Below are 23,476 nucleotides of genomic sequence, written 5' to 3'. Positions count from 1 at the left end.
CCTCTGGGAATTTATACTTTTTGTCTCTAAGGATTTGCCTATTTTAGACATTTCATATAATTGAAATCATACAATATGTAGCCCTCTGCGACTGGTTTCTTTCACTTACCATAGCATTTTCAAGGTTCATTTATATTGTAGAATCTATTAGTATTTCATCCCTGTGTATGGCCAAATAATAGTGCATTGTGTAGATATACCACATTTTATCTATCCATTCATAACCTGATGGACATTTGAGTTGTTTTGACTTTTTTAATGTTATGAATAATGTCACAATGAACATTTGTTTACAAGTTTTTGTGTGGATGTGTATTTTTACTTCTCTTGTGTATATACTTAGACATGGACTTGCTGGGTTGTATGGTAACTCTATTTAACTTTTTGTGGAACTGCCAAACTGTTTTCCAAAGAGGTCGCACCATTTTACATTCCCACTAGTAATGGATTCCAATTTTTCCATATCCTTGCGAACACATGCTGTTGTCTGTCTTTCTAAATCATATCTATTGGAGTGAATTGCTTTCCTTTCTGCTCTCTGAAGACCTATCTCACTTGCTGGTTGAAACGTGATATTCACTTCTCACTCTATTTTAAATCGTAGATGGTTGAAACTGGCAGCCTACACAGTCTTTTAAAAATTAGGAAATTTTGAGCAAGTCTAGAATATCTGGGAGTCCTGGTAAATGGGCAACGATTGGCTAAAGATGAGTAGAGGACCTCCTATCTTTATCATCTGCTGTCTTACACTTGGGCTGCTTTTTACATTGATCTCTTTTACTTGGATCCATAGGTAATTGAGTTTGCAGCTTCTGGTTAAAGCCATTTGGCATAACTTAATTGTGAATGTCAACTTTCAGAGCAAAATATAAGGTATTCCATACAGAAATAAATCTAACCAATCAGATATATAAATTTTGGGGGAAAATTATAAAACTTTTTCAAAAAATAAAAAAATAAAAATGACCTAAATAAATGAAGAAAAATAGCATGTTCAAGAATAGAAAGATTCGGTTCTCCCTAATATAATCTACTTCAGCACGATACAATAAAAATTCTAACAGGCTTATTTGTGAAAGCTTGACAAAATAATTCTCAAACTGATTTGGAGAGTCAAAAGACCAAGAATAACCAAGAAACTCCTGAAGAAGAATGTGGTGGAGGGAGAGATGCCCTACTAGATTATCACAAGACTTTCAAAGCTATAGTGATTGAGCTGGTGTGATAATAGACCAATAGATAAATGGAACAGAATATGAAAGCCAAAAACAGAAACATGGGAAATTTGGGACTCAATATATGAATAGATGTGGCATTAAAAATCAAGGATAAAGGGATTGCTCAATAAATGATAAGAGAACAATTTGTTATCCATATGGGGAAAAAAAGTCAATCCTCATATGATACATGAAAATAAATGTTAGACTGTTTAAAGACTTACATGTATAAAGCAAAAGTTTAAAACATTTAGAAACAAATTTATGCAACATCTAGGGAGGGAACCATTTCTTAAGCAAGACAAAAAATCCTCAGAGAAGAATATTGATAAAGGAAATAAAAAGTTTTTTCAACAAAGAACATAATAAAAAACAAAAAGACAATTCACAAATAAGAAGAAATATTTTCAAAACAAATAACTGACAAAGAGTTGATATTCAGAATATAATATTAAAAAACTCTCTTACAAATCTATGAGACAAAGGCCAACAAGCCAATAAAAACGTGCAGTGGAAAAATCAGAATGGCCAATAACTGTATGACAACATGCTCTCTCCATCATTATTAATCCAAGAAATGTAAAATGAACTACTATCTGATTAGAAGAAATTTAAAAATCTGACACTTACAAGTGTTAGCAAGGATATAGATCAATGGGAACTCATAATCACTGCTAGGTGGAGTGAAATTGATTAAAAATTACTTCAGAAAACAATTTGGCGTTGTCTCAAATTTGAAGATGCCCTTACCTTACCCAGTGATTCCACCACTCGAGTATTCTTGCACCCATGGCACTATATAAATGTCTAACTACTAAGCTGTACACTTGAAACTAATATAAAATGATATCTATTATCAATTCTAATTAAAAAATAAAATTTAAAAAAGAGCATTCTTGGCAGTTTATAATAGCAAAAAAAATGGGTTAGCCATCAACAGTAGAATGAATATATTTGGTGTATTCATCTAATGGCATGCAATTCAGCTCTGAAAACAAATACATTAAGGCAACATATAACAACTTTTATCAAATGAAATGTTGAATGAAAAAAGAAAATTATAAGAACATAGTTATGTTTATGCCAATTACAGAAAGTTCGAAAGCATACACAAACTAAACAATGTATTGATTAGGGATGCATTCGCATGTAGTAAAACTATAAAGAAAAGCAAAGAAATGATAGGAAAGAATGAAATGATGAGAGAGTGGTTAGTAACTCCTGAGTATGGATGAGAAGATGCAATACAGGAGGAATTAAAACATACCAATGGTATGTGTTATTTCCTAAAATGTGGGGGGGGGTGTGTGTGCATGTGTGTCACATATACCGTTTATGTATGAAATAGATAAAATCTCAGAGGAGTTTTCATGAAGAAAGGCAGTGGGGGGAAGAATGAGTTAATTGGGAACTTGGGTTTATTTAGGAATATAAAATGGGGAAGAGAGGGATTGCAGAAAGACTCACAGTTTTGCCCACGGTTGGCTCTTCCAAGATAGGGGTTCTATTTCTTTCACAAAAAAAAAAAAATAAGAAAAGGTACACATTTTATTTTATTACTATGCAGAAGAGATTACTATCCCTCAAGGCATGGGAACTGAAAATATTACATATATCAACAATATGAAAAGTATAAATGAATTTCCCTTTTTCCTCCCTTTAAATGGCTTGATGAATTTGAAAGATCACTGGATTAACAGTCAGAGACCCAAGTTTCTAATTTTGCTCCATCCTTAATTAATTATGTGACCTTGGGTAACTAATTTTGTCTCATTGAATCTCAGTTTCCTTAACAAGATGATCTCTAAGGCTCAGCTTTAAGTTCAGTTATTCTTTGAGTTAGAGAGCCTCTCAACCAAAAAGAAAGTAGGCATGCACATTCATCATTTTAATAAAGATATATTCTATTAATTTGGAAAAGTCGAAGAGAGTATTAATTTTCCTCCCACAGTCTTAATGAAGAAATAAAGAAACTAATTTTCCATTACTATTCAGGGGGCAATCCACTCCTTCACAGATTGTGAAATTAATGTAACAGATCCAACCAAATGAACGGTCTATGCATCTTTCTTCCCCTCTCCAATTCCAAGCCTTGGAACTGTATTTTATATGAGCAAAGTTTATAAAGTTAACTCAAAATTAATGCAAGTTTAATAATTAAGTTTAATATAGTACTGTACTTAGAGCAAAATACCTGCAGACAGTTTCTAATATCTTTGAGTTAGTAACATTTATTGTTATCTATGTCTGAAGCACAGCAGATATTATCTTTACTAATTATAGTTTCCTTGATTAAAATAACTTGTATCTATAATGCATTCTTTTCCTAAGATGTTCAATGTAGTTAGCAGATATTAAATCATTTATCTTTACAACATATCAATGAAGTTATTAGGAGCAAATATTGTTCTCATAATTTAGAGGAGAATATTAAAAGTCAAGGTTAGGTCATGATCATATAGTAATTTTTTGTTATAAATGTTAAGACTAGATCTCTTTATATATATTTAAAATATATATATATTATATATTATATATAAACAGCTAATACGTACATATTCCTCCCACATCCACTTTCTATTTAGGGACACGTCTCTATTGTGTGCAACCTTAGTGGGATGCAGGGCCCTACCTTACAGCACTGAAATCAATGATGAGTGATCCCCCCTTTCTCTAGCTTGGGACAGCCAGGGTAAGGGCACCTTATATAAGCTCCAGGATTTGGGCACTCCAGCTCAGGGCCTTGAAAGTTGAGAGAGTAACACACAGATGCAGAAACAATTATAATAGCGAAGACAGCAAGAATCTGCAATGGTGCTGAGTGTCTGATGTCAGTCATGTCCTATGGTGTGATCTCTCCCAATGTCCTAGCCAGGCTGTTCCTTTGGTATTGTCTGGATTGTGGCTCCTGCTGCTCAGGCTTTCTTGGCTTCTGCCCATTTTCTGAGTTCCTCCTACAGGCTTCTTATCGATTTTGTGAGCTAGTTGCCCAACGCCCTACCAATAAATTCCTCTCTGCTTATGTTAGCTGGAGTTGATTTCAGTTGCTTGCACACAAGCACACAGATTTCTTTAATCTTGCTTCATCGAAGGTACCATATTTTAATTACTGAATTGTCCTTGTATACATAGGGTGTTTACATTTTGCATTAAATAGAAACATTTCTAATCATATTAACTGAAGTTCAGCTGCAAAATCATAACAAGCCTGTGTGTATGGGCTTTAGGATATGTCAAACACATATTTTTTTACTGGACTTAATCAATAAAGTTAAAATGGAGTTATAGATTGTAAATATTTTCATAATATCAAGCAAGGAAAAGCAAGATACAAAGCAGTATGTGTAAAATGATCTCGATTTTTTAAATATATATATGATTAGAGATAGAATACTAGAAAGATAGATAATGAAAATATTGATAGAGGTAATATCTGGGTAGTGAAATTTTAGGTTTGATTTCTTATTTGTGCTTTATTTAAAATTTTTTATTATGTTATTTTTTAAAAATATGAAATGCTTTACAGATTTGCATGACATCCTTGTGCAGAGGCCATGCTAACTTCTCTGTATCATTCCGATTTTAGTATATGTGCTGCTGAAGCAAGCGTGGTGCTTTATTTTGATAATTTGAAAAATTAACATGTATTATATTATAATTATGAGAAACCTATAACTTAAACTTCTGTTTTTTTATGGAAATTTAGAAAAATAGAAAAAAATACTTATCTTACAAATGTAGAAAGAATAGTAGTCATCCCTCAGCTTCAACAATTATCAAGACATGGCATAACTTGTTTTGTCTTATATATGCCCTGTTCTCCACTCTTGCTAAATTATAAGCTCAGAAATGTATTTTTCATTTGATTAATTATTCCTTCTTTTCCATTAGTCTGTTTAGTAATTCTTATTAACATCTCTCTCTTCCATGCACCTATTCCTTATTCTCTATTGTTCTTTATTGTTTCTCTATTTTGGTTAAATTTCTAAATTTGCTTCCTGTTTTACAAACTCTGCTTCCAACTTTTTGCCTATCTGCCTTTAGTGCAATTTTAAATTTGGTAATAATCTTTTAAATTCAATCTTTTTCGTTCTCAAATTGTTTCATTTTTGTGAATGCTTATTTCGCTCTCATTAATGCAATTTATTCTTGGATCTTATTGGGAATAAGAATCTGAAAGCTTTCTAAACTTTTGTCCTGTTTTTATAGTAAATTTATTTTAGAGGGCTCCTCTGATTATTCAGGAGTGGGCAAACTGCCTCTCTCAGTCACCTGTTTTTGTAAATAAAGTTGCATTGTAATACATCCACACCCCTTCATTTACATTGTGTCCCTGCTGCTTTTGCACTATGAAAACTGCAGTAGCTGCTTTCCTGCTGCAATGCAACTCTTACCACCTAGTTGTCACAGACTATGGCTGCAAAACCCAAGATATTTACTATCTGTCCTTTTACAGAAAAAGTTCGTTGACCGCTTTTCTTTTATTTTTTAAATTAAAATTATTGGGGTGTTGACCCCTTTTCTAGGTAGTTTCTTACTTTTGAACTTCACTGGGTCTTCAGAGGCCCAGTGATTTTTCTTTACCTGCATGTCAAAAAGGATTATGAACGGGGGTTAGGACTGGTATCGAATGGGGCCTTTTAAAATTTTGCTTGACTGGGCCCCCACAGTAGACCAACCAAATCAGAATTGTCTGTTATGCCAACCTTCTTTTGTATACTACTCTAGCTCCACACACTGTCCAGAAGATGCCCCAAATCGCTCTGCCTTCATGGTCTGCTTTGTGGTTTGCACCATGGGAGGCTAACTGCACGGAAAAAGTCTACTTGCAACACTAGTTTCTTTCTCCATGCTTTTCCCTGTTTCTCTTCTATGTTAACACAAACTGATAGGAATCGAAGTGTTTTTAAATCTGTTTTGGCTTGACATAAATAGCTACAATCAGTAACTGAAATAAACTTGCATTTTAAACCTGTTTTTAACTGGTTTCCTGCTCATATAGCATAGATTATACACATATTAGGAAATTCACATAAGGCAATGTGATCTAAACACCATCATTATCTTAGGTTGAATTAGTTTGCTACTTTATAACAAGAAAAGCAAACTCTCCAGACGTGAATCCTAGACCCTCAGTAGGTCACAAAACGAACCACAGCTTTGGAATTAGTGTTAGTTTATTTGACTTTGGGAAAAGCATTTGAATTTTATGGCCTTTTGATTTTCAACCTTCAGAACTGTAGCCAGAGTTGAGAATTTTATTTCCTTCCGGCTCTAAATTCTTTAATGTTATACCCAAGTACAGTCCTAGAGCCCGTAATAGTGGTCAGCTCTAGTGAGTCTCCACAGAACAGCCCTTGGTGGCTCTGAGGGCAGGTTCGGAGCAGGGGGGAAAGTCATAAAGATGTAGAAATTAACTGAAACATAACACCATAGTTTTTCTCAAGACTGTCCAGGTCTCTCTTACTAGGTCTTGTAAAATTGTTTTTAACTGACATAAGGATGTTTCAAGCTACATTGGCCAGAATGTGAATTTGTTAGATAAATCTGATCTTAAGAATTTTCTTTAGGAAATTGCCTCAAGTTGGCCTTGTGTTTCATATTTTTAACTTAGATCCAAGTTTTGAATACAGTTTCTTACACTTTATTTGACTTACTGAACTCTATGAGTAAAGGAGCTCAACAAGCATTTGAGTATATTTTATAGCGGCATAAGTTTTAAGAGCTCTTTCATCCTTTTCCTACTTATGTGGAATTCCTATTAATGTCAGAGGGATTTACTATGATTGAAAAGTTTGTAAGCAGTCTTTAAATATATAAATGGTATTACATATTTATGAATATCATATAAAGTTTAAATAGCATTAGTATGAAAAGGATAAAATAAGATGTTAAAGATACATCTATATTAGCAACTGAAGAGAATTGAAGAGGAAATAAAATCAGTTATCTGGGTAACTGCCTCATTTTTTCACTATAAGCTTGGGACAGAGTGTTGGGAGATGCTCACTATTCAGGTCGAGTAATGGAAGTGCCTTCTTTGAAATATAAGGTCTGTATATTTGAGTTAGTATATCAAGAACTGCAAGGATATAACTATTTTTTTCCTGATGATTTTTTTTTCTGTTCTCTTAAGATGGTTTGTCTCTGCATCCACTTCTTTATCCCATAGTTTGAGTCAGGGAAAAACAGGTAAGTGTTTTACCTATATATCTACGTAGTTTCAGGTGTATAACAGTGATTCAACATATATACTTTTCAATGTGATTACCACCACAGTAAGTCTATTAACTATCTATCAACATGTAAAGTTGTGATATCATTGACTGTATTCCCTTTGTTGTATACTACATCCCCATGGCTCATTTATTCCAAAACTAGAAGTTTGTACCTCATTTCCTTTCAACTTTTTCACCCATCCCCATGCCCTCTACAACTAATTTTGAAGAAAGAGGGGGGAAAAGGCAGAGATGAATATTCCATTACATACCTTAGCATAAGTGGGGTCCCTTTTTTAAAAAATCTCAATGGAAATGCTCAGTGAGGAATACCCCTGCTTCATTCATCAAAGATATCCAATACAGATAGGACTTAAGTAAACCTTTGGTTTGAGGTTATGGACTAAATCTTTAACCATAGTATAAAAAAGAGCGAGGAGAGTGTGGAAGGCTCAGGCCAACCCATCCCAGATACCCATCCAAGTATCTGGGAAAATGTTTGGCTTATTAAACAGAGGAATAGTTAAGGATTTGAAGCCTTAGACAAAAGGGAACTCCAGTATGGGGCAGTTGGCTGTCAAAGTGAAAACAGAGCTAATTTTAATCCCCTGATTCTCTCTGGTGTTCTAGTTATTAAAGAAAAATCATGACCAAGGAGAGAAGAGACATTAGAAATGATATCTTCAATTTGATAAGAATACCATATTTAGTGAATTATGTACAAAACGGTCACATACTGAACTTAAACGTTATATTTGAATTAAAGAGAGTTAGTCATAATTGAAAGTCTAATCTTCAAATATAAAGAAAAATCTATAGCGTTATGTCACAATATAATATCTCGGGTAATCCATTAATGGACACTATTTCAGGCATGACAACATGATATGTGTAATTTGATGGCAACATACAAAGTTGAATGTCAAGTTCTTAAGTTAAAAGTATAAAAATTCACTTTTATCTGTTCTCTTATGAAGTTGATTTGACTAAATAATTGAATCATATGAACCTAATTAATAAGTGATTCATAAATATCCAATGAGAGGTTCGTCCCTTTCCTCTCATCAGTGATTGATTTAAGGTATCCATGTGAGTAAGTTTGAGCCAATGAAAGATGTCTGCTGGAGGTTTCTGGAAAAGATTTTTCTCCCTTCTAAGTAGTCATTGGATAATATGGCCCATTTCTTCCTCTTTGTGTTGTTGTAGCTGGTTATGATGCGCAGAATGGAAAGCTATCTTGCTATCAATAAGAAAATGGAGCCAATACCAGAGAAGACCAAAACAAAGAAGATGACTGAAAAGTAGAGCAGAAGACTTATAAATCACATCGAGACTCCTCCATCTCTTAACTAATGCATAATATTAGTCTACTGATGAAAACAAATTAGAATCAAAAGTTGTTACGGTATATAGAAGTTCAAAAAAATTGTGATAGCCAGGTACGAAAGTTCATTACAGCAGTATAATTAGTAATGGGTTCACAAACTTAAGGGTAATAATCACTAGGAATTGCTTGTTAGAATAATCTTTATAGAATAGAGTGAGTTTTTGTTGGGAAGAACTCTGTATATATGTAAGACAATCAACTACTTGTTGATGTTTGTAACTTACTTTTATATACCAGTATACAACATTCTCTTTGATCATCTATCACTTTTTTTTTATAGAAATGTGCAATCCTAGCCTAATGGTGTCATGTTATACTAAGCAATATTATCACAATTGGTGATATTAAGACTCTGATAGACATCAAGATAAGGACAAACTTTTTGAGTCATTAAATGAGATTAAATTATGGTTGATGTGTTTTCATATGAATTACATTTACTGTGTTTGAAAGTTGGTTGTGCATTTATGATATTAGACATTAATGATAATGTGCATTAATTAGAGATCTCATATTGCAGTCACATCAGAGAAAGAGAGAACAATAAATGTTAGTATTAGGCAATCATTCATCAATTTGGGAGGCTTGCATAATAGAAAGTATCTTTTTTATCGTGATGTTACTGTGGCTGAAATTTGGCCATCAGGGATGTTGGTTAACATGTGACTAATAGATATTAGGTGTTTACTATGTATTCAGTGCTTTAGACTCACTATCTTAATTGACTTTCATAATAATCCACAAAGGTAGGTAATGTTATTATTTCTGCTTTAAAGATGATCAATTTAAAGTCCTCATCTCTACTTTCTCTTCCTGTGTTATCTAATCTATTCCCAAGGATTAAACTCTTATGCTGTGATTCCCAAAGTTTGTATCACCAGCTGAGACTCTTCTCTGAGCTTCCTGACTCACATTTTCAGTTGCCACCTTGACCTTTCCATGCAGATGTCTCACAGATATCTTAAACTTAACATTTGCAAAAACAGAATCATTGATTTTTATAGCAGATTATGTGGGTTGCTTATTCAACTCCATTTATTTCCTTCTTTCTTATTGGCAGAATCTTGATTTTGTTAGATCTTCACATTCCTCCTCGCCATATGGCTCAAGGAAGACGCTTTCTCCAGCTTTAGAGGTAGATCTTGATTGATCTAAGCCAGTCATGATGATCCTATTTCTCTCATCAGTGATTGGTTTAAGGTATACATGTGAATGAGTTTGGGCCAATGAGAGCTGTCCACTGGGAGGCTTCTGGAAAAGATTTTTCTCTTTTCTAAGTAGTTGGTAGACAATATGGCCCATTTCTCCCTCTTTGCGTTGTTGTACTTGGATATGATGCTCAGAACTGCAAGTTATTTTGCTATAAATGAGAGAATAGAGCCAGCATCAGAGGATGCCAAAACAAAGAGAATCACTGAAAAGTGGAGCATAAGGCTTAATGAACCACATCTGGAGTCTTCTACCTCTTAATTTTCTATTACCTGCAATAATATATTTCTTTATTGATTAACACAATTTGATTTCAAGATTTCTGTTATTTGCAGCCAAAGTCATTCTGATAATCAATTTCACCCATAAAGTGTTGGCCCTCTTTTCTTCTCCATTTCACTAAATGGCTACACCATCTACCCAGTTTTTCAAATAGGAACCCTAGGATTTATTACTTCACTTTCGTTCACCTACTTCAGGCAAAATTCATTAGTAAGTGCTGTAACTTGGAGGAGAAGAGTGGGAGAGGGAAAGAGAAGAATACTGTTACTTTGAAGTTTCTATCTTGAAACTTGGAGGATAATGCTATCTATAAAAGCATAACATAAGGGGTCCAGAAGAGGATCTGGTAGAGGGGGAAATGAATATAAATTTCATAAACTTGCTGAATTTGTCTTCTTGCTTTTCATTAATATTTGAATTGAAAGTTAAAAGAAAACCCCAGTATATTAGGAAAAAAGTAAAAAAAGTCTTAGGTGGCATATGTTTAATGCAAATTTTCTAATATGAATAATTTTTTTAATGTTCTGTGTAGTGTATATATAAAATAGGTTAAATAAAAATAAACAAATCAGCTCACAATAAAACCTGTCCTATAGTGTATGTAATACATGTAGTACGTCTTCCAGATAATGTTTTACAGTTGATTAATATATCATCCTGATATTGATGCCTAAAATCAGTAGTTAATTGACATGTTACATTCTTATATATGTCCAAGTAAAAAGCCAGAATGAAAACCCAATATACCCAGCAAATTTTAGAGAGATTTCTGCTATGACATGAAGTTCTTTGAGTTACATGCGACTTTTACTTTAAACTTAAGTACAAATACATAAATATTTATTAAATGTATATATCATGTGCCAAGCACTGTGCTGAGGTTGCAAATACAAAGACGAATAAGATATAATCTCTTCCCACAAGCATGGAAACAAATAATTATAATGAAATATGATAAGTGCTATGACTGTAACAAGTTATAAGCACTTGTTTTCACTATAGCATTTATGTAGGCTGCAGAAACTTGTTCATTTACTTTATGCATATAACATTATTCTTCGATGTAGATATTATCTCCTGTTATTCTCCTAGGGAGTCATTGTGCTTATTCACGACAAATTCTAAGTAGCTCCGGGACTATTACTATAGGATGTGAAAACTGTGATTATACAGAACCTAGTTTGGGAGACATGTAAATAGGCTCACTCCCTTTACTACATCAAGTAAAAATGACATGCTTTCACTCTCTGACAATTATGGCTAGAGTTGGATTAAGACATTCTGAGGTCTTAATCTATGTCAAATGTAAAAATGATTCCACATGGTAATAAAGATGCACAATCTATTGATAAAAAAGAACATACACTCTGTAGTGACGAATGCTTTCACTTTGCATATATGTAAAGTTATATCAGATTAATTGAGAAGAGGATATAAGGAGAAGAGTTAAAAGGGGGAAAAGAGAGTGAAGAAGAAAAAAGAACTTCCCATCAACTGCGCTCAGACTTAGGTGTCTGATAGCCATATAATATATAGTTCACTCATTCATTAATTCACTCAATCAATTAATACATACTGAGTTCTTAAAAATAGTCACAATAAATAGTAATAATAATAATAATAATAATAATAATAACAGTCATTACATATTGAATGCTTATTACCTGTCAGGCACAGTACTATAGATTTTATGTACCTTATCTATCACATTCATATCTTAGAGGTAGGTGATATCATTATCCTTATTTTACTGATGTGGATTTTGAGGCACAGAAATCAAACCTTCCCCAAAGTCTTCAGCTAGTGAATGGCAGAGTCAGATTTGTAACAAGCCATTTGCTCTTAACCACTATGTGTGTGTCATCCACTGTGCTAGCCTTTGGGGATTTAAAAGTAAATATGACCAGAGTCCCTGTCCTGAAGCAGTTCATAGTCTGTTAGGAGAAAAAAAGTGCAAATAATTGCAGTAGAGTGTGATAATTACTACAATAAGGGTATGTAGAATACAGTGATTGTATTGGGGAAGAATGACCAATTCTGCTTCGAGAGAAGTGGAGGGTTTACAAAATTTCAAAGAGGAGACAGGTGAGTTAGAATTTAAAAAATAAGAAGGTGTTTTTAGGCAGGCAGAATGACAGAAAAGGTAGAGGGAATGGTATGTGCAAAAGCTAAGGGAACTTGGGATGGGGTGAGGTTCTAGGGAAGGAGAGCCCAGAGAGGAGGACTATAAGAATATGCCAGGCAAATGGAAGTAGTGTATGGAATTCTAAACAGTTTTAATGTGTTTATTAATTTTTAGAAAAGACATGTTGCTATTAGCAACTTACTCAAAGACAAAATAGGCAATCCATTAAATGCAATTCACTATATAACAACTTTTAATAAAAATTTTAAAAATTAAAGGGCTTATGCAACCATTATTTTTGCTTTGGGGATATCACTTTTAGGCCATTGTACAAATGGACATTTAAAAAACATAATTTCCATCTTATTATGCTGTATTAAAATATTTTTGGTTATTTTGACATAGATATCTGGACCAGGTAATTTCTGTCTGGCTACTAGAATCAAAATTCTGGTGTTAAAACAGAAAAAAATAAGGCAGGCAACATACCTACAGATGGAGGTCTTACAGCTCATGTCTGTGAGGTACTAGAAGAAAGGTAGCTAAAGATGAGTCCTCTCTTGGGTCCTCTGAGTTTTACGGACCCTTTCATAAAAAGTCCTGGGCTATAGTCAATAGGTAAAGTCCTCTTTTAGGATTTCCCCCTTTCAGTCTTTAGGGTTTCTTTCACTTCTTCCCTACATAATTGACTAACACCATGGATTAGATCACTGACAGGTACAGAGGAGTAGTATTGTTTCTAATGAGTTCATTAGGTAATCATATGATAATTAGGTAATTAAGTAATTATGGTAATAACATGACAAAAATTGTACACAATGTTTGATTGCAATAAAAAGAGGTTTGTTTTCTTACAATTTTTCTATTATTTTTTGTATAATCTTCAAAATGTCATTTTAGCACACTATAATTTACTCGTTTTTTAATTTTGATATTTAGATTATTTCCAATTCATTCTATTATAGATGGTGCTGCGATAAATATCTTAGCATACATAATTTTTCTTCATGTAATTTCCTTTGTTTGAATTTCAAGAAGTGGGAGGGAAAAGTGACATTTTCATAGTTGTTCTTATGTTATCATATTGCTTTCCAAAAAGGTTATATCATTTATAAAGACACCAGAACTACGAGTGACTTAATCTCATACATCGCTGGCTTTGGGTATTAAAATTCAACCAAAAAATTATGTAATTGGAACAAAGTAGTACTTCAAATTTATTGTGATTTGCGATTCTTTGAAGAACTATAAGGATGGTCATTTTATGGGTTCTCTTACTGTATGTAAAAGAAAATTTCGATTATGGCTTTAGGCAAGTATATATATTTAAAATTTGAAAGAATAGGCTTTAGAATTTATCAAGTTTTATTAAATACTTTAACAATTAAAATAAGAATTTCATGAGTTTAAATGATGTTATATTGTCCTGATCCTACTCAGAATTCAAAGATATATTTATAGTTTTAATTAGTGTACTTGCTTTTGCATCCTGTCTTCTTCATTTGAAATTACTTAGATTTTTATGCATTGAAAAGGTATACCTACTTTCAGAATGATTATTTCAAAATTTTCTTTATTATAAATAGCACTGCTATAAGCATTTTTGTACAAATTGTTATTCTTCCTTCTGTCTCCATTTGATTATTTACATTGGAATATTATCTCAGAAATTGGATTTTGGGGTCAAAGTATAGGCTTAAGTTTATTGTTCTTGTTGAAGTTATTTTTAAGTAATTAACTAAACTCTTGTTTCAAAATATGCACTTCAATTGAAGCCAAGGTGTTTTCCATTGAACTAAAAATATCTATAGTGTTTTAGAAAAAAATGAAATGGCAAAAAAATTTTAGAAATTATTTTAAATATCTCTTCAAGAATATGTTGTGTTTTACATTTACCAATCATTGGGAAATTTGCCTGGAATTAGAAGGAGATCAGAAGTCATTAAATTTAACTGCTTAAGCTGTCTGTACCTTAGTTTCCTACTGTGCAAAAAGTACATAATAATTGGATTGTTGTGAGACTAAATGAGAAAATATATGTAAAACAGTTCATTGTGTGACAAAAATAATTATCAGTAGATTACTAGTCATTATTAGAGTAAGTATATACCAAATTGAAAGGTCATATTCCATCCATTCGTTTATTTGGCACTTAAGTGCCAGACATTGTGCTAGAATTTGGTACGCAAAAGTGGATAAAAGTTGTTTCTTCCTTCATAGAACTCGCATTCCTGGATACAGACAATAAACAAACAAACATGTTACATGGTGATTGTGTTAAGGTAGAAAACAGTAGAATCTGAGGAGAGCAGAATATGTATGTGGGTGTTACTATTTTATATAGGGTAGTTAGGAAAGGTCTTCCTAATGTGGTGACATTTGGGCAAAGACCTGAAAGAAGTGGGAGAGTGAAAAAAGAGTTCTCAATAGACTTTTACTTGGAAACATGGTTAAAATTTTGAGTAAAGAGACCATTTCAGATTTTGCTAGCACAGCAAAAACTATGTAGGAAACCTAAAATATATTGCATTCTATATTAGGTGCTGGAATAGCTGTGGTCATCAATATGATTCTAGCTACAGTTTTTCTCTTTATTATTTCACTTAAAATCAACATTTAACTTTTTGCATAGATAACACCTTCACATAATTCCAACATAAAAAAGTATAAAAAGGTATTCAGTGAGAAGTCTGTCTCTACCCTCACAGTTGCCATTGCTCCCACCAGGTAACACATTAGATTTTTCTTTATCTTTTCAAAGATTTTTTTTTTAAACATGGATATGTAAGCCGATAAATATTTTACTTAAAGAAGAATATCAAACATTTAGGGAACGCTTTCCAAGAGCCTGTAGCTTTAAAAAAAAGTCAATCACATTTTGCCTTAGGGCCTGATTCCGCACCCCAGCTCACCTAGGTCTCTTGGCCTGGAAACCGGAAATGGTCTGGGGTGGGTAAAGGTGAACCGGAAGTTTTTCTGGGGGAGCTAGAGGCGCTTGGCTGAGGTAACTGAGCAGTCAGTACTCTGCGGGTGGGCTGTTTAGAAGTAGTTCTAATCATTTTGTCTTGAGTCCGTTTAAGGGTTTAACCTGCGTCTTCGGTTACCTCACCTTCCCCTTCCTCGCTTTAGTTGCTGAGGGGTTTACTGGCCCTGGAGTCTTCTGAATGTTGTGTTGTTGGTGTCTGGAAAATTCAACTCGCTTGACCAGGGAGAAGCCATCACTTTTGGACCTCGCTCTTTTTGCTTGGGCTTCTCGGGGCTTATCCTGAAGCACTATCAAGGCCGCGGGTTAGTAAGGTGAGTCTTGTCTTTTCATCATAGAGAAGCGCGGGGGCATCCTATACTTTTTTTTTTTTTTAAGGTTTTGTTTTGTTTTGAAACCTCACCTTTGTATTATGAGTAGAAGGCAATAATGTTGGTTATTTTTGTGAAAGTTTTCAAACATGTCTGGCGCTCAGAGTTTTTGCAACATTTTGAACTGTGTGACTGGTGGATCTGGACTTTGGTGGATGTTAGTTACTTCGCTGTATGTTTGAGGTATAATACAGAAATTCTCCTAGAGCAATGAAAGCGGAAGTGTGTAAATCCCCAAGGAAAACTGCTCTAGTTTTCTTTATTATGGTAACTTTATTCCTTCTAAAGCGTCTTGCAGAAACAACTGAAATGTAATTCCCCGCTAATTCTGATCATGCTGAATTGTGGGTTTAAATTAGTCATGTCATTGTTTATATCTTCTACTTAGCTTTGTACAACCAATGATAACTCTCTAGGCATTTATGGGATCCTTTGTACGGGCATTACCATGGAGATATTGTGGGTTCGGTTTCAGACTACAGTAAAGCAAGTCATAATCTTTTTGGAGGTGGAGGGGTCTTGCCTTAAATTTGTTAAACAACCACATCATCTTTGAAGTGCGTGCAATAAAGCGAAGCTCGGTAAAACAAGGGATATCTGTAATCGTTACACTCTATTTAGAAAGAAAATGTGAAGATTCCACTAAGTGGAAGCACTTAAATTAATGAAATCATTTCACTTTTCATTATTTGCTGTTTTGCCTTAGTTGTAGTAAATGCCTGTGGCTGTGTGTTTGTTCTGCACCTTGAAGGAAAAACCCTTACTGAAATAGTAATCTAACCTGAAAATCAGCAATATTATGTGGATAGATTTTTTTCTGCAATCCTTCTGTTTTCTTCAGGCATTTCTTTAACCAATTTTAGCGTTATCATAAATAACCCTCTCTGGTTTCAGGATTGGCTTAAAGTAGTTATTGAATTTTTAAAAATTATATTTCTCACTTTGGTGATTTATAGGATATTCAAATGTAACTTGAGAGAATATTTTAATTTTTATTTTGCTTTATACCATAGTATCAGGAAGGAACTTTTATAATAGGTTTTTAAAAAGTATCATTTTATATCATAATGCCCACTGGGTGGCAGCATAGTGTTTTTAGTTTCTTTAGCTTTGCCTGGATTTCATAACTACTGGTGCTGTTTCCCAAACCTGTGACATAAGTATTCCTATTATTCTCCATATACACTATGAGGACGCTGTGGGAAAGAGATTAAATAATAATGCAAGACCGATAAGTACACAGCCAATAGTGATAGAGCCAAAATTGAAACAGGTGCTTACTACTTTATGCTAATCAAATTAAAGCCATTGTAAGTTTAACCAAATAGTGAAGAACCAGCAGTTAAAGTGAGAAATCTGGATATTCTGAAAGAGATGAGAATTGAATATTGGTTTTATGCAATGTGCCCCAAAACAGTTGGAGGTGCATGGTTTCCAAAAGGCAGTGTTTCCTAAATTGTGTTCCAAGAAACACTAGTCTTTTGAGATGCTTCAATAAAAAAATGTTTCCTGTGGTCACAAATGCTCTTGAGGGGTCATTAAGGCTCTAAAAAGTCTTGCAGTAAAGGAATCTATTTAACCTAACTTTTTTTCAACTTATAGCATTCTTAACTTTTTTGATTATAGCTCACGTTAAGGAATACATTTTACATGCAGGCCAGTATAAACGTGTGTATATACAACTGAAATATAGTACACGTGAGGCAATACTCATCTTTACTGTGACCAATGTACTCTTATGTTTTCTGTTTTATTTTTTCTAGCCTAGCCTTTTATTTTAAAAAAAATTCTAGTTAAGACTTTTCACATTGACTTCTTGACCCATGAATGGATCAGAGTCTACAGTTTTTACTGCACTAGATCTTGGGTTCTATTTTTTTATTTGAAGCGCATATTAATAGAACACACTGAGGGAAATGTTTGTAAGGGCTATGGTTGAAGGGATTCCTGTTATGGTAAATATCTTTGTTGAAGGTAATATTCTATTGGTGGTGGTAATAGTTGTATAGTTGAATAGGAAATTGTTTCTTATTGGGAATTTGTTTTTTTAAATGAGGCCTCTAGCAAAGTAAAAACAGAACATTTTATGGATTAGAATTTCCAAAATACTTTCTTTGGAACACATATTTCCAAAAATATTAGTTTGCATTAGAAATTATAAAAAAAGGAGTTTTATGGTCAAGGTAAATTTGGGAAATTTGGCTTCAAGTTAGTTAAACAGCTTCTAATTATGCTGGTGGTACAGTTAATCTCTAAGATGGGGAGTTAGTATGCAGCATTTCCTAGATTTATTTGCCTATAGAACTTATTTTTAGAGATGTACCTTGGGGGCCTTGTGCCCCTTAGAATACACTTTGGGAGATGATTATGTAGATAAGGCAAAAATGTTCTTGTTGTAATGTACACTGTACACATTTTAGGTGAAATTTTTATTGTAAATTATTCATGTAATTTTCATAATTCATTTATTCTGTTTGTTAATATTGACATGACAGAGAATGTCAGGAAGCCTTCAGCTTTCTTAGTTTTCTTATGACCCATGAAAACTTTCCGTTAGTGAGAAAAGCCTTTATGACATTCTCTGGCACTGAATAATTTCATATAAAACTAAAACTATTTTTAATTTGAGTTCAGTGAACAATAAATTTCCAGCTCTGTAGAATCAGCCTTTATTAAGACATTTTGGCAATTTATTCTTGTTTCATATTTGGAAAAATTTAGAGTTTAGTTAAAGGTTATGTGTTTTGAGAAATGTTTAAAGGATTGTACTACATTTTATTTGGAAAGTGGCCAAAATTAGTGTGTATGTGCTTAATGCGAAGATTTCTGTTGTGTTACTTTAGGTTAAATTTAATGGTACCTTTATAGTTTATTTCGTGTTTGGTTACATAATGATTCTTATGAAGAGAATTTCCAGTTCTCTCATTTCCTTCACACATCTGAGACCATTTGTTTGTAGAATTTAGCATTTCTACATTTTAAAATTTGTATATGAAATCCCTACTCCTTTTCTTAGCACAAGGAGAAATTTGGAAAAGATTTTACTGTGAATAGAGTATTTTATTATAATAGTATAAAATATTTTCTTTCAAGGAACCATTGTCAATTATCCTGTAATCTAATCTCTATCTTGCTTTCTCCCACCTTCATGTAATCTTCCTTCTTAATTCCAAATGCATAAAAGAAACTGAAAAATTACCATTTCTCCAGAGCATTTGCGATCTTGCTTCCTGGCAGTTGTCATCAGTTTTGGCTCAAATAAACTCTTTACCAAAAAAAAAAAAAAAAAAGTAAGAATTTTAATGATTTTTCATAATTTATAGTAATTTAATAAAATACTTATCGAGTGTTCCCAAAGAATGTTTCCCACTGCAGTTTAATAAACCTTCTACAAACATGAAATGCAGTTAATGAAAAATTACATTATTTATGGCAGCATTATAAATTGATGTAAAAATTGCACAATTATGTGTAACAGACAATAGGAGTGATAACATAATAATCATCTGATGCAGACAACAAGTAGAGTTCAGAAGAGGAGAAACCGGTGTGAGCTAGTTTCATAAGAAAAGTTTCATGGAGGAGATAGAATTTGATCTGATTTTTAAATAATGTGCAAAACAGAAAAGACAGAGAAAAGCATTCTGTATTTGAGCAGAGTGCACAAAGGTAATAATTAGTTCAAGCTCATTAATATGGCATAAAAAACCTCCCAAGACTTGTCTGCTTCTCAAGCCTCCTCTCATTTTCTCCGAGCTTTACAGTGGACTCTAATTTCAAATTATTTTTAGTTTCTCATTTAAAATGATATTTCTCCTATCTGTGCCTTTGCTTATGCTGTTTTTCTCCTCTAAAATACCCTGACCTATTTTTTTTCCCCTGACCTATGGATGTTGCCATTTCCTCTTAAGAAATAGATCTGTAAAGGTAGGGCACACTCGGGGCCTGGCCCGTGGAACCCAGGACCTTCTGCGTGTAAAGCAGACATGCTAACCACTACACTATGGAGTCACTCCCTCTTACCTAATTTTTCAGTTTGCTAACTTCCTAACTTTTAAGATTTTTAAGTCTCAACCCAGAAGTCACATTCTCCAGGTAGTTACTGACCTTCCCAAGCCATCTTTGATTTTCCCTTGCTGTATTAGAAGTCTCTTCTTTCTCCTACCATAATAACTCTGTAGGGATCTCTACCATTGCACATGATTGCATTATATTATAATTATCTTTATTATATCTGTATCTCTCTACAAATATTTGTCGAATGAATGAAAACATTTTTTTTTTGTTTTCTTTATTTACGTTAATATTTTCAGACTAAGATTTCTTTTAGTTCTGGTATTTTGAAATTTATTTAACAAGATCAGGTTTGCACTTGACTTTATAATATTCCTTTCTGGAACTTCAACAACAATCTTTGTATCTTGGCCCTTTCACGTCATTCTTCATTCTACTTTCTGAGAAAGGAATGTTCTCTTTTTTTCTAAGGCAATGTATTTCCCCTTTACCCAACTCCCAGATCTCACTTATCCCCTCTTTGCATATTTAATCACTTGATCTTTACTGACTTTTTTATGTAAGGTGTAAAATGTTTCAATTTCTCTTCTATCCTCTTCCTTTTTTTGATTTCATATGCTAACTTATACCTCACTTCATATCTAATATTGCTCATCAGTGACCTCTTGCTTTCCAAATGATTTTGTGTTGCTAAGAACTAACATGTTATCCTTCTGCCAAATTCGATTTCTCCTTGCTCAGATCTGTCTCAAAATTCTTTTCTGTGAACTATTTCTTGGATTCTTCAGTATCCTAAAGTCTCTTCTCTGTGGGTTATTTAAATCATAATTGTACTGCTATGAGTAGCACTAAACACTACTCCAATTTGCTATTGTACTCATTACTATATATTTTTAGTTAATGAGATTATTTACAAATTAATGATCAAATAAAAATTTAAACTTAGAATAGTTAGCATCCTTATTTTATAAGTAAAGTTGCTGAGGCTCAGGGCACAGTGTACTTTGAACCCTTTGAACACTTACAGCACCCTTTTTTAAAAAAATGTATCATGTTTTTTATAACATGCCTAGTTATCATGTCTGGGGTTATACTTATTTAAATAAATACTTTATCCACCTTTCTCGACCTTGAAGATGTAAAGATCATTAACTCAAATTTATATCACCTGCAGTTTCTTGAACAGAGAGGTATTGAATTATGTTACTCTTGTTCTTTATTGTCTTATATAAGAAGTCTAATTTTAAAAATTCATCTGTAGATGCTTTTCCATTTTCCTTCATTACATAATTGTTTTCTTCTAGGTCTTTTCTAGTGTTGTGATAACTTTCTTAAAGTTTATCACAGTTATAAGAAACACTCTGATTGCACATGCTACCTTATTTGACTCATGGTTTCCAAGTATCCTACTCCCCACTTTTTCAAAGGATACAGGTGCTCTGTTCAATTCCATGCAGCAAATATTGAGTGCCTGACTTTTGTAAATTATTGGAATGGGCAAGTGTGGAATAACAGTGAGACTTGGCCACTAGTCAGGGAACTTACAATATATAATGGCTAACGCAACCATTGCTAATACAAGATAGACTATGAGTCATGTTTTGTTATTTTTTCCCAAACATTTTGAATATACATATATACTGGCTTCTGTATAATTAGTTCAGTTTTCACACAAGGGTTCACTTTTTGTGCAAATGTTATGCATATTTTATATCTAAATATTTATAATTACTTATGAAGGAGATATGCTTATAAGACTGAATATTCAGTTCAAGTCATAAGAGTATTTCTAGGAATAAAGACAATATGATAATACCAACTTATGGGCTATTTAATAAAAAAAAGGAAACTAGGTAGTTGTTACAGCTCTTTAACAAAGATTTTTTTGGGGAAAATGTTTTAGTTACTAAAAAATAAAAAAAATCAAAAAATTGTTTATATTTGTAAAGGTATTGTTGATGTTTTTGTTTATACTCTGAACGTTTGAGCTAATGTCAAAGCCCACCAATCGTTATGTGAAATGATAGTGTGAAATTGATGCTGTTAAAGTATAACAATAAGGACGTGACTCATGTATTTTATGTACACGTGCATTCAACTGTAGTGACAAATGGCTTCATGCTGTGTGATTAAATGCATATTAGCGTTTGCCCTCGGCATTTGATTATTACCATCTTTACTTCATTACATTACCACACTGTATGGCCATATAATTTATAAGATAATACACACATCACTTTGTTGCTGATAGGAATTATTCTGTTTTATGGATGGTGTCCTTTAATTTTGCCTTTCATGGATTATAAAATTGGTTAATATCTGCTGAAGTGAATCACTGGAGAAGCAAATAAAGATGTTGGCCTCAGGTCACAGTGTCATTTGTGATACTGGCAAAATCTTACAGGCTCATTTATCCCTGTACATGATTGATAACAGCATGGGTTAAATGGAGAAAGCTTTGCTTCTATTAAAGGATCATCATGAATGAAGACCTCCCACTTAAAAGTCAGGCATGATGAGAAGACAAGAGACTATCTACAGGTCAAATTAAATAACTTAAATAATTTAAGTAGAATGACAGTGTAATTTGTCCGTTTTGTGTTATTACTCTGACCCCTATCAGGATTATAGACTAACTTACTTTTCAATATAGAGTATTTAAGATGTAATTTAAAAGAAATACTTCCAAAGATTTAAAAGCCTTTATAACTTTTAATTATGGTAAAATATAGATTTTTATTATGTGCTTTTAAAAAGCTTTTTAAAAGAAAACAATACTGTAAAATATAGTATCAGTAATATGGTGAATGCCGAGGTAATGCTATAAGCAATTTATAAAATATTTGTCAAATATATATTTTATAATGAAATATAAACAACACAAATAATTATGTTTATTGTGTTTATTATAACTTATAAATATTTGCATTATAAACAAGTTTATTATTATAAATTACTATAAATAAATGAATTATTTACAGGAGTTTGTTAGTAACACTTTGAAGCTAAATGTTAAAGATACAGTCAGCATTTCTTAAATGACTACTTTCCTGTATGGAGTCATTGAGTTTATTCAAGTTATGATTCAAAATAGGAAAAGGCATATACATTTTTGGAGATTCCTGTAATAAAAACAATATTGAAATGTGAGAGTATTTTGGTTTGTTAAAAGTAAAATAAGGATGAAGCCACAACTCAAATATTACATGTCTCTTTAAATGACCAAAAGACATGTTTTATATATGTAAACATCCTTATAACTTCTTCACTAGCTGTTGAACTCCTACATTAAGCTAGGACTTTAATGCATTACCTCATTTAATCCTCACACCCTGTGAAATAAGTGTCATTGTCCCTGTTATACAGATGAGGAGACTGAAACCCAGAGAAGTCACAAAGTTAGTTAGAGGAGACAGAATTTGAATCCACATTTGTTTTGGATTCTGTTACAGGAATCTACAAAAATGCATATGTCTTTTTTAGAAAGCACATAATAAAAATCTAGGTTTACTACAAAACTTCAAAAACTAGTGCATTTCTCACTTTATCGAGCTGTCTTATAACAGCGTTAAAAAACTTTTTGCACCGTGACCCACAGTAAGAAATACATATCACATCACAATCTAGTATACTTACATGTATTTACATTTACATATAATTAAAACAAAAG

General features: G+C 32.9%; 1 protein-coding gene and 1 non-coding gene across 3 annotated transcripts in view; one reads left to right on the top strand and one right to left on the bottom strand.

Annotated features, from left to right (window-relative positions):
• The window catches only part of CCDC73 (coiled-coil domain containing 73), a 220,122-nt gene that overhangs the window by 116,066 nt on the left and 80,580 nt on the right, over positions 1-23,476 (top strand). Inside the window, exons 1-2 of one of the 2 annotated variants that reach the window (XM_016147087.2) lie at positions 15,426-15,442; positions 15,568-15,735. The gene's annotated coding sequence lies outside the window, so the exon portion shown is untranslated. Of the gene's footprint in view, positions 1-15,425; positions 15,443-15,567; positions 15,736-23,476 lie in introns of those variants that run through there. The other variant, XM_036221505.1, reaches the window with a different exon arrangement.
• LOC118603268 lies at positions 4,722-4,823 on the bottom strand. Its single transcript, XR_004951149.1, has one exon. It is a non-coding gene; the product is annotated as a U6 spliceosomal RNA (small nuclear RNA).

The sequence above is a fragment of the Rousettus aegyptiacus genome, unplaced genomic scaffold, assembly GCF_014176215.1.
Source record: "Rousettus aegyptiacus isolate mRouAeg1 unplaced genomic scaffold, mRouAeg1.p scaffold_m13_p_5, whole genome shotgun sequence".
NCBI classification, from domain to species: domain Eukaryota; kingdom Metazoa; phylum Chordata; class Mammalia; order Chiroptera; family Pteropodidae; genus Rousettus; species Rousettus aegyptiacus.
The sequence above is the reverse complement of the archived record's forward strand: the minus strand, read 5'-3'. Positions and strand labels throughout refer to the sequence as shown.